General features: G+C 39.5%; 1 pseudogene; it reads left to right on the top strand.

Moving 5' to 3' along the window:
- Window positions 1-6,831: 6,831 nt before the first annotated feature.
- On the top strand, window positions 6,832-7,851 carry LOC105717577 (E3 ubiquitin-protein ligase SIAH1A-like; annotated as a pseudogene).
- Window positions 7,852-17,383: the final 9,532 nt, after the last annotated feature.

Below are 17,383 nucleotides of genomic sequence, written 5' to 3'. Positions count from 1 at the left end.
CGAGGTGGGCAGATCAAGAGGTCAGGAGTTGGAGACCAGCCTGACAACATGGTGAAACCCTGTCTTTACTGAAAATACAAAAATTCTCCAGGCATGGTGGCTCACGCCTGTAATCCCAGCTACTCTGGAGGCTGACGCAGGAGAATCCCTTGAACTCAGGAGGCGGAGGTTGCAATGAGCCGAGATGGTGCCACTGCACTCCAGCCTGGGCGACAGTGAGACTCCATTTCAAAAAAAAAAAAGACAACAGAAAAGAAAATATTTCATGCCTATCAATCAGAGAAAATACAATAATTATTCAAGCCCACATGAAGTCTTAAAATAATGTTCCTGTGTTAGGATACAAGAAGAACCTTAATATATTCTGAAGATCAATGTCTTACAGATTGTGGTCTGCTGATAATATGGTAAATTTGAAATCATTGGCAGATGATTGATTTAAAATGTTATACCTGGGGAATTTACAACATACTGTTAAACTTCTGAGCAAGGTATCTGCAGTCTTTTGTGGTTATACATCCTAGCTGAGGCACACAAGACCGAATGAACGCAAGGATTCGTTAACTTTTTGAATTTGTTAAATGCTAACAGTCAATCATTAGAAACGGTTCAATGATATGAGTCACACTGCTTCAATTTTTTTCTTTGTTGTAGTTTTAAAGTGATCAATTTTTAGCTACTTGACGGATTAGAAGTAGAATAATCATGCCATATTTAGTCTTGGAGTTCAAGTCTACATGTTTATGTGAAAAATCATTGTAATAAACTTCTAACATGAGAAGGCAGCCTTAAGCCATATTTTAGCCAAATGAAACAAAACCTGAAATTAGAACATTTCTCTGTAAGCCACCTTAAGCTCTATTTTAGCCAAATGCAACATTATCTGAAATTCTATTAGAACATTTTCCTGTCTTTAGACTGATGTAACAGAATGCTGACATGCAGCTTGGTGGATTTCACCACTTAAGGCACATTCTTCTCCCTCCTCCCCTGCAATACTGTGTATACTGAAAAATGTGCATTTGTCTGAGAAGTTATTTTGTTTGCTACAATTTAATGAATCTCAACATTTTAAGTAAATGTACCTCAGTCTAGTCGGACTTTTTATGAGTTGTATAGCTACACTGAAACCCTTAATTCCTGTGTCTGGGTGTTTGTGAGCCTGATTGCTGTCCTTTACGACTCTAGGTACTCACCAGCTAAATAACCATGCTCTTGTGTGGCCAGCACACGCTGCTCCTCAGCTCCTTTCTTCAGCTTTCCAAGTGTCCTAGCATCCTTAAAATACCTACAAAATGTGGCCTTCATTCGTAAATGAAATCAGCTTCTAAGTGAGTGTGTTGACATTTATTGATCATACATGTGTAAGTGGAAATACAGCATACATCTGTTTTTTGTTTTGTTTTGAGACAGAGTCTTGCTTTGTTGCCCAGGCTAGAGTGCAGTGGTGTAATCTCGGCTCACTGCAGCCTCCGCCTCCCAGGTTCTAGTGATTCTCCTGCTTCAGCCTTCCAAGTAGTCAGGATTACAGGTATGTGCCACCATGTCCAGCTAATTTTTGTATTTTCAGTAAAGACGAGGTTTCACCATGTTGGTCAGGCTGGGCTCAAAGTCCTGATCTCAAGTGATCTGCCCACTTTGGCCTCCAAAAGTGCTGTGACCACAGGCATGAGCCACCATGCCCAGCCTGTCTAGGTATTCTTTTTTTTTTTTTTTTTCTTGAGATGGAGTCTTGCTCTGTCACCAGACTGGAGTGCAGTGGCACTATCTTGGCTCACTACAACCTAGGCCTCCCGGGTTTAAGTGATTCTCCTGCCTCAGCCTCCGGAGAAGCTGGAGCTACAGGTGTACACGCCATCACGCCCAGCTAATTTTTGTATTTTTAGTAGAGACGGGGTTTCACTAAGTTGGCCAGGATGGTCTCGATCTCTTGACTTCGTGATTAGCCTGCCTCGGCCTCCCAAGGGGTATTCTTATAGTCATCTTTTTAGCATATTATTTTTTTCATTAATTACACATCAACAATTATTTTATATCTTGAAGCAAGGTGATTTTGTATAATTACAGGTGCCAAGCATCTGTGAAATAAGTAAATAAATAAAAATAAAAATCTTCTGAGCCAAATGGGATTCATTTTGAAGAGTGTGGAATCGACAGCAGCACCCCATGTTAATGTTGGCAGAACACCGCCAAAGCAGTGGCTAGAGGGAAGTAAATACCTTTACATGTATTAACGATGAAATAAGAAAGATTGCCAGCAAATTAGGTCAGGGTTTCACCCAGATTTCATCTATTAGCTATTCTGAGATATAGTTCATAAAAGAAAGGTAGGATAAATGCTCTACTCTTTTATTTACCAGTCTTTAGAATGATTCATTGATAAAATACTAACAATTCTGGCTGGTCGAGGTGGCTCACGCCTGTAATCCCAGCACTTTGGGAGATCGAAGCAGGTGGATCACTTGAGGTCAGGAGTTCGATGCTAGCCTAGCCAGCATGGTGAAACCTCATCTGAACTAAAAATACAAAAATTAGCCGGGCGTGGTGGTATACACCCGTAATTCCAGCTACTTGGGAGGCTGAGGCACGAGGATTCCTAGAACCTAGGAGGCAGAAGTTGCAGTGAGCCAAGATCACACGACTGCACTCCAGCCTGGGTGACAGAGCAAGACTCTGTCTCTCTGTCCAAAAAAAAAAAAAGAAAAACACTAATACAATTTTATATTTAAAAAAGAAAAGGGTTAAAAATAATTACTTTGTAATTTATGTAGTGAGATTAAATAAAAAAGTAAATAATATTTATTTTAGCTACAGGACATAGATCATATTTGTCTTTTGAACTTTATTTTTTTAAAAACACGTACATATACAATATAAACTTCAGGAAAGTAGGAACTTTATCTCCAACACCTACAAAACTACCTGATATTTAGGTATTTGTAAATAATTGCTGACCCAGTGACTATACAATTCAACAGCTACAAAATAGTATAAAGCGAAAAGTAACTTTTCCTTTTATCCCTATAGATACCTGGTTTCTAGCCCCAGAGGCAATCCAACTTTATTTTGTCTTTCCCTGGAGATATTATAAGCCCACCTAAGCATGTGTCCGTCTACACAGACAGACAGATAGCCATATGTGTGTGGATGTACACACCACAGAGATCTGTTTTTTTCCACTTTCAAATGGGAACATCTTATACACATTTCCTGTATTCTACCTTTTGCATCAACTGTATTTTGGGTGTAATTTTATATCAATTTTGGGAAAACCTTCCCTTCATTATAAAAATGCCATAGCATTCCCTGTATAACTGTGTCCTCAATTTATTCAGCCAATCTTTTATTGGTGGTATTTCAGTTTCTAGGATTTTGTGATTTTTTTTTTTTTTTTTTTTTTTTTTTGTAGACGGAATCTCGCTCTGTCACCAGGCTGGAATATAATGGCGCAATCTCGGCTCACTACAACCTCTGCCTCTGGGGTTCAAGCGATTTCCCTGCCTCAACCTCCCGAAGATTTTGTGGTTTTTAAACAATGCTGTAATAAATATTCTCGTATGGATAACATTGTTCATACATATGAGTGTTTGGAAAACAATTTTTCTTTGTGCTGCTATAACAAAACACTTGAGATCTTATATATAATTAATATCTACAAATATATATAGTTTATTAAGAACAGAAATTATTTTTCTCTGAGAAGTCCAAGATCAAGGTGCCAGTTGTTTGGTGAGGGCTGCCTTCTACTTCTGAGATGGCGCCTTGATTCTGCACTGTCTGGAGGAGTAGAAATGCTGTGTCCTCACATGGCAGAAGGGAGCCAAATCTGGGTAAAGCCTATAAAGGCCTTTCATATATATATACAGTGTATACATATATATTATACATATAAAGCCTATACATATTATATATCATATATGTATCCATACATATTATACATAACATATATTAATATGTATAGGCCTATATATATTAATATATATAATGTATACTACAGATATACTATCTATATTATAATATATAATATATATTATATATTATATATACTACAGATACATATTATACATATATATGTATAATATATATTATATATATACTACAGATAATATATATAATATATAATACATTATATGCAGCATATATTATCTGTAGTATACATATGTAGTATATATTATATATAAATAAATATACTACATATAATATATATTATATGTATATATTATATATTATATGTAGTATATATTAGATATATGAAGCCTATACATATTATATATAATAATATATAATATGTATAGGTAAAGCCTTTATGTATATAAAATATATATAAAATAAAATATATATTTGATATATGAAGCCTATACATATTATATATAATAATTGTATTATTATATAATAAAATTATTATATATTATATAATTATATATAATTATATAATATATAATATATATAATAATTATAAATATATAATATATATAATAATTATAAATATATAATATATAATAATTATAAATATATAATATATTTATTTAATATATATTATATAATTATATAATTTTATAATTATATATTTATATAATTGCATAATATATTATATAAATATATATTATAAATAATATATATTATATTTATATTATATAAATATATAATTATATAAATATCTATTATATATTTATATAATTTATATAATATATACATTATTTATATAATAATATATAAATATATATATAAAATAAAATATATATGATATATATAATTATATATAATATGTATAGGCTTCATATATAATATATATTTTATATACATATAAAGGCTTTAAAGGCTTTACCTATATATATAGTATGTATAGGCTTTATAAATAATACAGAAATTTATTTATATTTTATATATATATAAAGGCTTTAAAGGTTTTACCCAGGTGTACACATATATAAAGGCCTTATATATAATTAACATATACAAATATATAATTAATATAATATAATTTATGTTAATATAATTAATACATCTATAAATATATGTATATATGCCTTAATTCCATTCACAAGGGAAGAAGCCCTCCTGATCCTCCCTTAACACCTGAATTTTGCAGGGGATACATTCAAACCATAGCAATATCCAAGAAGTAAAATTGCTATATCGAAGAGTAAATGCATTTAAAATTTAAATGAATATTGGCAAATTTTGTTCCATAGATTGCATCAATTTATACTTCCATCAACAATGTATAAAAGCAGCATTTTCCTTCACACTGGCCAATACACTGCTATCATATTTTGAGATCACTACAATTTATAGTTGAAAAGTGATATCACATTGTAACTTTTAATATTCTTTCTTTAAAGTAAAATTTATTAATTATCCTCACATTTTAAAGACATTAATGATTTCATTTTTGTAATTGCCAGGGACTCTTTACATATTACCAACTTACTTTTGCCATTATTTTCTTCCTTCCTTCTTTCTTTCTTTCTTCCTTTCCTTTTCTATTCTTTCCTTTCTTTCTTTTTTTTCTTAGACGGAATCTCACTTTCTTAGATGGAATCTCACAGCCCAGGCTGAGTGCAGTGGTGCAACCTGGGCTCACTGCAGCCTCAACCTCCTGGGCCCAAGTGATCCTCCCACCTCAGCCTCCTGAATAGCTGGGACCACAGGCACACGCCACCACACCCAGTTAATTTTTTTCTTTTAGTTTATAGAGATAGAGTCTCCTTATGTGGCCAGGCTGGTCTGAAACTCCTGGGCTCAAGCAGTCCTCCTGTCTTGACCTCTCAAAGTTCTGGAATTACAGGCATAGCCACTGTCCCCTGCTTCACCATTTTCTACTCTAATGGTCATAATTTCACTCATTATTTCCTCACTTTTTCCCGTACGTTTCTCCACTTTTTCACCTCAGTGACTTTGCATTTGTAATTCTCTCTTTTGGAATTGCCTTTCTCCAGCTTGTCCCTAAATCTTAAATTGGAATTTTAATTCCCCATGCACAGAACATCTCCAGGTGGTAGTGGAGGGGAGAAACTAGTAACAAGGGATCCTGGGTAGAAGAACTGGGTACATGGAGTCAGAGATTTAAGGGAAACTTACTTTTCACTGCACCACCTTTTGTACTTTTGAATTTTGTAGGAAACTTACATGTAACCTCTATACAAGCAAACACATGCAAAAAAACACACACGTTGTCAGTTCATATCCTTGTTTTTCAAGATGTACCTTGAATGTAATTTTTGGCTGAAAAGTTGTTTATCTTTGCTGTTAACACTCATGGAAAGTAACTGTATATGTATGACATACCTACAAGTTGTATGACATATACATTTTTATAGAAAAATAAAAAATCTTTCATTTGTATCTGGCTACCTTCTTGATTGAGAGTCTGTGTCTGATTATTCTTTGAGTTCTGCCAACATGTCTAGCACATTTCTTAATCAATGTAGGCATTCAAAAACTGTTTAATTCATTTAGCAAATATCTATCGAGCAGCTGTTCTGGAAAAGTATCTTAGTAATCACTGGCCATAGAATTTATAGTCACAATCCTTACCCTTAGACATCCCGGTTAATGATGAAGATAAACAAGGAGATAAATAATTCTAATAGGTACAATTTAGAGACATGCAAAGAAGGGTTGATAAACACCAAGTGATTATTTATCTCAGCATTTCCCAAGGACTGAGTCAAGTAGCATCTTCTCATGATAATTTTAGGTGATCGCCAGGAACACTTTTTATTAGATAACGATTTATTGCAGAAAATACTTTAAAAACCTAATAATTTTGGAGAGATTAATTTTCTGTGAGGTTAAAGTAGACATTTAATTTAAAGAAGTTAGTCGCGGATGCCGAAATGGCGGCGGTTTGGGGGGAGGCGGGGTGGCCGCTGCGGGGCGCGCTCTCGAGTGGCAGAGGCGGCCCAGGGTGTCCCGTCGGTCTCGCTGCCCGCGGTGGTGCCAGGACCGGGGTCCGCGGCGCGCTCTCCGCTCACAGCAACCAGCCGTCGGACTGCTGCAGCATTACCCACCGGTACCTCGCAGTGTCCACCATGCCAGAGGGTGCCCGCCCTGACTGGCATGACTGCATCCAACAGTGACTTGGCGAGTGTTTTCGAGTGTCCTGTCTGCTTTGACCATGTGTTATCACCCATTCTTCAGTGTCAGAGTGACCATCTTGTTTGTAGCAACTGTCGCCCAAAGCTCACATGTTGTCCAGCTTGCCGGGGCCCGTTGGGATCCATTCGCAACTTGACTATGGAGAAAGTGGCTAATTCAGTACTTTTCCCCTGTAAATATGCCGCTTCTGGATGTGAAATAACGCTGCCGCACACAGAAAAAGCAGAGCATGAAGAGCTCTGTGAGTTTAGGCCTCATTCCTGTCCGTGTCCTGGTGTGTCCTGTAAATGGCAAGGCTCTCTGGATGCTGTAATGCCCCATCTGATGCATCAGCGTAAGTCCATTACAACCCTACAGGGAGAGGATATGGTTTTCCTTGCTACAGACATTAATCTTCCTGGTGCCGTTGACTGGGTGATGATTCAGTCCTGTTTTGGCTTTCACTTCATGTTAGTCTTGAAGAAACAGGAAAAATACGATGGTCACCAGCAGTTCTTCGCAATCGTACAGCTGATAGGAACATGCAAGCAAGCTGAAAATGTTGCTTACCTTACTGACTTGAGCTAAACGGTCATAGGCGACGATTGACTTGGGAAGCAACTCCTCGATCTATTCGTGAAGGAATTGCAACAGCCATTATGAATAGTGACTGTCTAGTCTTTGACACCAGCATTGCACAGCTTTTTGCAGAAAATGGCAATTTAGGCATCAATGTAACTATTTCCATGTGTTGAAATGGCAATCAAACATTTTGTGGCCAGTGTTCAGTTCCACAGAAAATAGGGCACCCATCTGCCTGCCAATCTAAAACTCTTTTGGTAGATGAAAGCTAGACATATGAAGGTAAATAAAAAGAAAGGCTGTTAAATACAGGAAACAGTTGCATGTAGTAACACTAATATATTCAAAAATAAGTCAACAGTAAACCACTGAAAAAATGTATGTATATACACCCAAGATGGGCATCTTTTGTATTAAGAAAGAAGAAAGCATTGTAAAATACTTCTGAGTTTTGTGTTTGTTGTAGATTGTATTGTTGAAAAATAATGGGTTTTTTTGTTATGTTTCTGTGTGTGTGTGTGAGTGCGTGCGTGGGTGTGTGCGTGTTGGGTTTTTTCCTTTAACTGACAAGCCATCTTGAGTGGTCATGGGTCACTGCTTTTCCCCTTTGTGAGTCAATACACAGTGCTGCTGTGTGCTTTTGTGTGTGTATTTGCTAATTTTTATTAATTCTAGTTTTTCATTAAATAAATTTGAGTTTCTTTTCTGTAATTCAGGTTTTTCCTCACTTTTTTTTTTTGTACAATTTTAAAGTTAGCGTCTTTTGATATGCATAATTGTTTATGGTAAAATTTATAACATGCATTCAATACATACTTTCTTTTCCCCATTAATCAGTTCATTAGAAATATTTTAAAATCAGCTATTTTATGTAGCTATGAGTTCCAGAAAGTAAAGGTGACATCAGGAAAATTATCAAAAGCTATTTAAAGCATCTATAAGATGGTCTCTCTTTCTTCTACAGATGAGTCACACCTTTGAGCTTAATCTTTGAAAGGTTAGAGAATCAATTGATTCTTATAATGAAAATCGGGCTTTTGTTTCCTTTTTCAAATATCTTGGACAAATCATCTGCTTAAAATGTGTTCTTGTATTTATTGATTTTGCAGAAGAAGGCATTGTCATGCACAGTATTTGTAAATAAAAGCAAAGCATTTGTTTAAAAAGGCAGTTTGCAAAAAAAATGTTTTTGGTCTTTTATAATTCTCATTAAAAGAATATCTGGCAAATAAAAAAAAAAGAAGTTAGTCGCTGAAAGTAAAACATTAAGTAAATGAGAGTTTCGACAGAACACACCCACTGTGACAGGAGTGGAGCAGAGATAAGAGCAGTTGAAGCTTGGCACGTGTTGATGTGTCCCATGCCAGCCAGTACACATTGCCTTGGTAACGATAACTATAATTAAATGTTAGAATAGCTTTCCTGACTTGAAGTTTTGCTGTGCGTCAAGCAGTATGTTATGGACTTTATGATGTCTCATTTAAGTCAAAATCTCTCAAGAAAGTTTGTATTTTCTTGAGGAAACAAAAGCTGAGAGAAATTAATGAAATGGTACAGATAACTGCCTCCCGAGTAGCTGGGATTACAGGCATGCGCCACCATGCCTGGCTAATTTTGTATTTTTAGTAGACAAGGTTTCTCTATGTTGGTCAGGCTGGTCTCGATTTCCTGACCTCAGGTGATCCACCCACCTCGGCCTCCCAAAGTGCTGGGACTACAGGTGTGGGCTACTGCGCCCAGCAAAAGTTAATTTTTTTTTTTTTTTTTCAGATGGAGTCTTGATCTGTCACCAGGCTGGAGTGCAGTGACACAATCTTGGCTCACTGCAACCTCTACCTCCTAGGTTCAAGCAAGTCTTCTGCCTTCAGCCTCCTGAGTGATGGGATGACAGGTGAGCGCCACCAGACCCAGCTAATTTTTTCTATTTTTAGCAGAGACGGTGTTTCACCATGTTGGTCATGCTGGTCTCGAACTCCTGACCTCCTGATCCAACTGCCTCGGCCTCCCAAAGTGCTGGATTACAGGTGTGAGACGCGGTGCCCGGCCAACTTTAATAGCCAATGGGAACCAAATATTGGAGGAAATGATTGCTAAAGATTTTGACCTTGTAATTTTGACTCTGAGTGAGAAAGCAAGTGCTAGATAAATATATAACCCTTCTGGAGAGGTGCTATGAGTAAATATCATGAGCAAGGAGAGCCTGAGAAGAACTAGGGCTGGAAGCCAAGTCGGGAAAGCTTCCTCTAGGATATGACACCAAACGGGGCTCTGAGGAATGCATCAGCATTAACTAGGTGTCCCACGAAGGAAACTCCGAGTGGAAGTGCGTGGAAGAACAACAAAAATGCCCCTGTGGCAGAGCGGAGAGCATCACAGTGCCACCGACTGTGGTCCCAGTGTGACTCTGTTTCTGTAGCCTTGCCCAGAGTAGGTTTCAAACTTTTGAATTACCGACAAATTCACGGGAAAGAAATGTTGTCTCTAGTAGATTTACTTTGCATTTCCCTTATTAAGGACTTTTCTTAGGCTGGGCATGGTGGCTCACGCCTGTAATTCCGGCACTTTAGGAGGCCCAGGTGGGTAGATCACGAGGTCAAGTGTTTGAGACCATCCTGGCCAACATGGTGAAACCCCATCTCTACTAAAAATACAAAAATTAGCTGAAGGTGGTGGCACACGTCTGTAATCCCAGCTACTCGGGAGGCTGAGAGAGGAGAATTGCCCGGGAGGCGGAGGTTGCAGTGAGCTGAGATCGAGTCACTGCACTCCAGCCTGGGCTACAGAGTGAAACTCCATCTCAAAACAAAACCAAAACCAAAAAAAGTGCTAAAAGAAAACACAGTTGACGCCGGGCGCGGTGGCTCATGCCTGTAATCTCAGCACTTTGGGAGGCCCAGGTGGGCGGATCACGAGGTCAGGAGTTCAAGACCAGTCTGACCAATTTTTTTTTTTTTTAAAAGAAAACACAATTGAATATTTTTATAAGATTGCAATATATTAGCCACCTCAGTATGTTCAACTCAAAAACAAAAATTACAGATTGATTTGACTTTAAAAATAATTAAAAATTTTCACATAACTAAAAATTTAAAATAATAAAAATGGAATAAATGTTAAATTGGAAAGCAAATATATGTCTCATATCATAGACAAAAAACTAACAATCTATGAGATGCTTTTTCAGATGAATGAGGAAACAAATAGGAAATTATGCAAAGAAGCTGGGCAGGGTGGCTCATGCCTGTAATCCCAGCACTTTGGGAGGCTGAGGCAGGCGGATCACCTGAGATCAGGAGTTCGAGACCAGCCTGGCCAACATGGTGAAACCCCATCTCTGCTAAAAATACAAAAAAGTTAGCCAGACATGATGGCATGCACCTGTAATCCCAGCTGCTCAGGAGGCTGAGGCAGGAGAATCTCTTGAACCTGAGAGAAAGAGGTTTGCAGTAAGCCGAGAAACACAGCATTGCACTCCAGCCTGAGAAGCTGAGCGAGACTCTGTTTCAAAAGAAAACATATGTAAAGAATATAAGTAGTTTACAGAAGAAAGGATGTAAATTGTTCTTAAGCTTATAAAAGATGTTCTTTTCTTTTTTTTGAGACAATCTCACTCTGTCGCCAGGCTGGAGTGCAGTGACTCGATCTCAGCTCACTGCAACCTCCGCCTCCTGGGCAATTGTCCTCTCTCAGCCTCCCAAGTAGCTGGTGTAAGGTATATTGCCAAGTCAAAATGAGGAAACTGAGACCAGTGTGAGAAAATGAGAATCCAATTTATTCAGCTCCCGGGTGAGGTTCTGTGGTCCAGGAAGGGGCCAGAGGAGTCGCACTGGGCTTCTCAGGGTGCAGGGGTTTTATAGGGAGTGGAGGTAATTGATTGGCCTTTAGGGAAACAAAGTGCAGACAGTTTCATTGGTGAGGAGGGTTGATTGATCATTAGGGAAACAAAGAGCAGTTTCATTGGTGAGTTTCATTGGTGACAAGGTTTGATTGATCACCTGGGAAACAAAGAGCAGACAGTTTCATTGGTGAGGGGAAATCAAGGTGCCGATGGGGCGAGCTGCCATTGGTAGTCAGGCGGGGCTACTGGTGGGTTGACCGGCTGGAGAGGTCAATGTTAAGCTGCCGTTGGACAAATCTTTGGCAGGCTTTTTAAATTTTGAAGGGGTTGAGTGAGGAATGCAGGAGTGGGTGTGTGGAGCCTGCATGGAGAGACCAGATAGGAGTAATGTGTCTGGAATGATGACTTCATTATCTGGCACAGGGAGAGATAAGTGTGTCCATTTAGCTCCCGGCGAGGCAGCTGGCCTTACAGCTGGGATTACAGGCATAAGCCGCCATGCGCAGCTAATTTTTGTATTTTTTTTTTAGTAGAGACGGGGGTTTCACCATGTTGCCCAGTCTGATCTTGAACTCCTGACCTCGTGATCCTCCTGCCTCAGCCTCCTAAAGTGCTGGGATTACAGGCGTGAGCCACTGCGCCCGGCCCTTTTAGCACTTTTATAGTATCAGTTTTCCAGTGTAAATATGTGAACATGGGGATTTATTTTGGCCTAAAGTGTGAGGTAGAGATACAATTAGTTTTTTTCTTCAAATACCTCCACCTGTTGCAACACTGTTTGTTGAATAATTAATCCATCTTTCTGCATTGATTTGAAATATCACCTTTGTCAATACTAGATTTCCATGCATATTTGTCTTTTACTGGACTTCATTCTGTTTCATTGATGAGTCTGTATGTTCATATTGTAGTAACACTGTGTTTAATTATTATTGTTTTATTATCTTGTAGGGCTAATTACCTGCAAAAAGTATGTCTCACATTTATAATTTTCCTGTTACTCTTATTCACTTATTTTTCCATACCTTCTTCAGAATCAGTTTTCTTGTTTAAAAAAAAATCCTGTTAAAATTGTTAGCATTAGCTCAAAGCAGCTGGGTGGGAGCCATGGGGCTGTTCCCGGGAGAGTGTTCCAGGCTTAAGGGCCAGCCAGCACTCATGAGGACCTCTACTGGGAGTGTGTGTCATGTGTGTGAAGAGCAGGGGAGTCTGGAGTTACTTCAGCAGAGAGGAGAGTTCAGAGTTGGGGTGATGGGAGGTAATGGCCTAGGGGAGGTGGAGGTAGGACACGAAGGTCCAGATCACCCTTGGGCCCTTGTAGGTCATTACAAGACTCTGGCTTTTAGTCCCAGTGAGATGAAAAGTCCCTGGCAGAGTTAGAGCATAGAAATATCAAATACAAAAATTTGGGGCTGGGTGCAGTGGCTCACGCCCATAATCCCAGCACTTTGGGAGGCCGAGGCAGGCGGGTCATTCGAGCCCAGGAGATCCAGACCAGCTTGGGAAACATGGCGAAACCCCATCCCTGCAAAAAATACAAAAATTTAGCCAGCTGTACTGGTGCTCACCTAAACCCCAGCTATGCAGGAGGCTGAGGTGGGAGTCACTTTAAATCAGGAGGCAGAGGTTGCAGTGAGCTGAGATCATGCCACTGCATTCCAGCTTGGGCAAGAGAACAAGACCCTTCTCAGAAAATAAAAATAAAAAATAAATTTTATTTTATTTTCTTTTTCTTTTTTTTTTTTTTGAGACAGAGTTTTGCTCTTGTTACCCAGGCTGGAGTGCAATGGCGCGATCTCGGCTCACCGCAACCTCCGCCTCCTGGGTTCAGGCAATTCTCCTGCCTCAGCCTCCTGAGTAGCTGGGATTACAGGCACGCGCCACCATGCCCAGCTAATTTTTTGTATTTTTAGTAGAGACGGGGTTTCACCATGTTGACCAGGATGGTCTCGATCTGTTGACCTCGGTATCCACCCGCCTTGGCCTCCCAAAGTGCTGGGATTACAGGCGTGAGCCACCACGCCCGGCCTTTATTTTATTTTTCTATCTGTTAAATATCCAACCAATTCATTTCTGGGCATCTATCTGAAATATTCAACATATACCACTCTACCCATAGCCACACAGAAAAATAAAAAGAAAAAGAAAATAAAAAGCATTGTACAGAGATTATTACAGCACAGTTTGTTACAGTGAAAAATTGATGCTGAAATGCATATTAATAGGTTGGGCGTGGTGGCTCATTCCCATAATTCCAGCACTTTGGGAGGTGGAGGCTGGTGGATCACAAGGTCAGGAGATCAAGACCATCTTGGCTAACATGGTGGAACCTCGTCTCTACTAAAAACACAAAAAATTAGCCAGGTGTGGTGGCATACGCCTGTAATCCCAGCTACTCAGGAAACTGAGGCAGGAGAATCCCTTGAATTTGGGAAGTGTAGGTTGCAGTGAGCTGAGATTGAGCCACTGCACTCCAGTCTGGATGACAGAGTGAGACTCTGTCTCAAAAAAAAAAAAAGCGTATTAATAGAGAAACAATTTGTAAAATCTGCGTTATATCCATACTATAAAATACTAAGAAGCAGTTAAATGCACAGAAGAAGTCTGAAAGCGCAGAAACAGAAACAGAGCTGTTACGCTGAGGGCAAAGTGGTACCCGACGGAGCCACGATTCGGGTCAGAGCTTTCCAGGACAGCGAGAACAAGACGAGCACGTGCCGTGCTGCCAACACATGAGGACTCATTTCATTTTTCTCTCCACTTTAAATATGTTTGAAAATTCCATAAAAATAAAAAAAAAAAAAAAACTACAAAAACTCATTAAAGGCTGAACCATAAAAGTCAGGAAGTTTTTCCACGGCAGCCTCGGCCGTTGCTGCACTGCGCATTTGCAGAGGCTCTTAGTGGAGAGACATATTTGTAATAAACGTATTGATATACTAGACAATCAGGGCTCTGAGGATTAAATGAGATGATCCGTGCAAACTACTTAGCCTGGAATTCTCAGGACATATAAATCTAAAAGTTTTTATGGAAGTTGATTTTATTACTCAAAATATATTACAGTAATTTCGTAAATCTGTTTTATCTCTCTATCTCTATATAATTTGTCTTCTGTTTAACAACTACAGAATGTTCCATAATTTATTTAGCCATTCCCCTATTGACCTTTTCTCTCGTATAACAATTTTATAATAAATGCCTCGTAATACATATTTGCGCACCTGCCCAATTAGTTCCAAGAGGTAAGTTCCAGAACCGGATATGGATAAAAACTGATGCATTTATATATTTTTTTTTCTCATTTGCCCTGCAAAGACATTGTACTTACATACGCACCCTCCAGGTAATTATGACAGGATCTGATTGCTCACACCCTTGCCAACAAGGAGTCAGACAAATGCGTTGTTAGTGAGAGCAAGCGCGTACGGACTGCCGATTTTTATCTCTGCCGAGGTGAGATACATTTTTATGTTCTCTGCTTGTTTTGTACTGGACTCTTGTCTCTTTTTTATTGATTTGTTAGAACTCTTTATAGTAAGACTATTAATACTTTGTCACGTGTGTTACAGAAAATTTTCTCTAGCTTGCCATTTGTCTTTAACTTTATGTAGTTTTAAATATTTCGACTTTCATTTTAGGCTATCTGGGATTTATGGCATGCTTAGAAAAGCCTTTTATAATAGGCCAGGCATGGTGGCTCATGCCTGTAATCCCAGCACTTCGGGAGGCCTAGGCGGGCAGATCTCGAGGTCAAGAGTTCGAGACCAGCCTGACCAACATGGTGAAAACCTGTCTCTACTCAAAATACAAAAATTAGCCGGGTGTGGTGGTGCGCATGAGCCTATAATCCCAGCTACTCCAGACGCTGAGGCAGGAGAATTGCTTGAACCCGGGAGTGGAGGTTTCAGTGAGCCGAGATCACATCACTGCACTCCAGCCTGTGTCTCAAAAAAAAAAAAAAAAAAAAAGTTAATATAAGCAGTAAAAAAAAAAGAAAGAAAAACCTTCTGTATTTCAAAATTATAAAGATTTTTGGGTAATCTCTTTCACACTGTTGGATTAATTTGTTTGAACTTCTGTTTTTAATCTATCTGGGATATAGTTTATTTTTATTTTATTTTTTTATTGAGAGGGTCTTGCTCTGTTGCAAGGCTGGAGTGCAGTAGCACAATCATAACTGGGCTCAAGCAATCTTCCTGGTTTAGCCTCCCAAGTAGCTGGAACTACAGGCACATGCTACCATGCCTGGCTAATTTTTTTTTTTTTTTTTTTTTTGAGACGGAGTTTCGCTCGTTACCCATGCTGGAGTGCAATGGCGCGATCTCGGCTCACTGCAACCTCCGCCTCCTGGGTTCAGGCAATTCTCCTGCCTCAGCCTCCTGAGTAGCTGGGATTACAGGCACGCGCCACCATGCCCAGCTAGTTTTTTTTTTTTGTATTAGTAGAGACGGGGTTTCACCATGTTGACCAGGATGGTCTCGATCTCTTGACCTCGTGATCCACCCGCCTCGGCCTCCCAAAGTGCTGGGATTACAGGCTTGAGCCACCGCGCCTGGCCAATTTTTTAATTTTTTGGTAGAGACAGGGCCTTGTCCAGGCTGGTCTCAAACTCCTGGCCTCAAGCAATCCTCCTGCCTCAGCCGCCCAAAGTGCCGGAATTAGAGGGATGAGCTACTGGGCCCAGCCTGGAATTCATTATTGCAGTTAAGATATGTTTTAGGCCAGGTGCGGTAGCTCTCAGCACTTTGGGAGGTCATGAGGTCAGGAGCTCGAGACCAGCCTGGCCAAAATGGTGAAACCCCATCTGTACTAAAAATACAAAAAAATTAGCCAGGCATGGTGGCATGCGACTATTATCTCAGCTACTTGGGAGGCTAAGGCAAGAGAACTGCTTGAACCTGGGAGGCGGAGGTTGCAGTGAGCCAAGATCAGGCCATTGCACTCCAGCCTGGGTGATAGAGCAAGACTTCACCTCAAAAAAAAAAAAAAGGATATACGTTTTATTCCTAAACGTATAGCCAACTGTCCCAACCAGTTAATTGAACAGTTTATTATCTGTATCTGGTTGTCAGTCTCCATATCATTATTTTTCTTTTAGATCCTTTTGATTTTTTGAGATGGAGTCTCACTCTGTGGCCCAGGCTGGAGTGCAGTGGTATGATCTCGGCTCACTGCAACCTCAGCCTCCTGAGTTCAATAAATTCTCCTGCCTCCACCTCCTGAGTAGCTGGGACTACAGGCACACACCACTATGCTCGGCTAAGTTTTTTTTTGTATTTTAGTAGAGACGAGTTTCACTGTGTTGCCTAGGCTGGTCTAGAACTCCTGAACTCAGGCAATCCACCCACCTCTGCCTCCCAAAGCACTGGGATTACAGATGTGAGCCACTGAGCCTGGCCTTAGATACTTTTATTGGCTCTTTCCACACTTATTATTTTGTGTACACTTTATTTCTTAATTTTTCTGTATTTATTTATTTATATTTGAGACACAGTCTTGCACTGTCTCCAGGCTGGAGTGCAGTGGCGAGATCTCAGCTCACTGCAACCTCCACCTTCTGGGTTCAAGTGATTTCCCTGCCTCAGCCTCCGGAGTAGCTGAGACTACAGGTGCCAGCCACCATGCCTGGCTAATTTTTTGTATTTTACTAGAGACAGGGTTTCACCATGTTGGCTAGGATGGTCTCGATCTCCTGATCTCATGATCCGCCTGCCTCAGCCTCCCAAAGTGCTGGGATTACAGGCATGAGCCACCACACCCAGACTTGTGTATACTTTAAAACTATTTTTTGCATTCCAAGATAATTCTGAAGAGACTATTTTGAGAATCACATTGGAAATTAGGTGAGAACTGGCATTTGTCTTTATACCAAGTGTTTCA

This window comes from Aotus nancymaae, unplaced genomic scaffold, assembly GCF_030222135.1.
Source record: "Aotus nancymaae isolate 86718 unplaced genomic scaffold, 86718_ANA_hifiasm-v0.15.2.pri h1tg000006l, whole genome shotgun sequence".
Classification (NCBI taxonomy): Eukaryota; Metazoa; Chordata; class Mammalia; order Primates; family Aotidae; genus Aotus; species Aotus nancymaae.
Note: the sequence above shows the minus strand (reverse complement) of the source record. Positions and strands in the feature narration are given on the sequence as shown.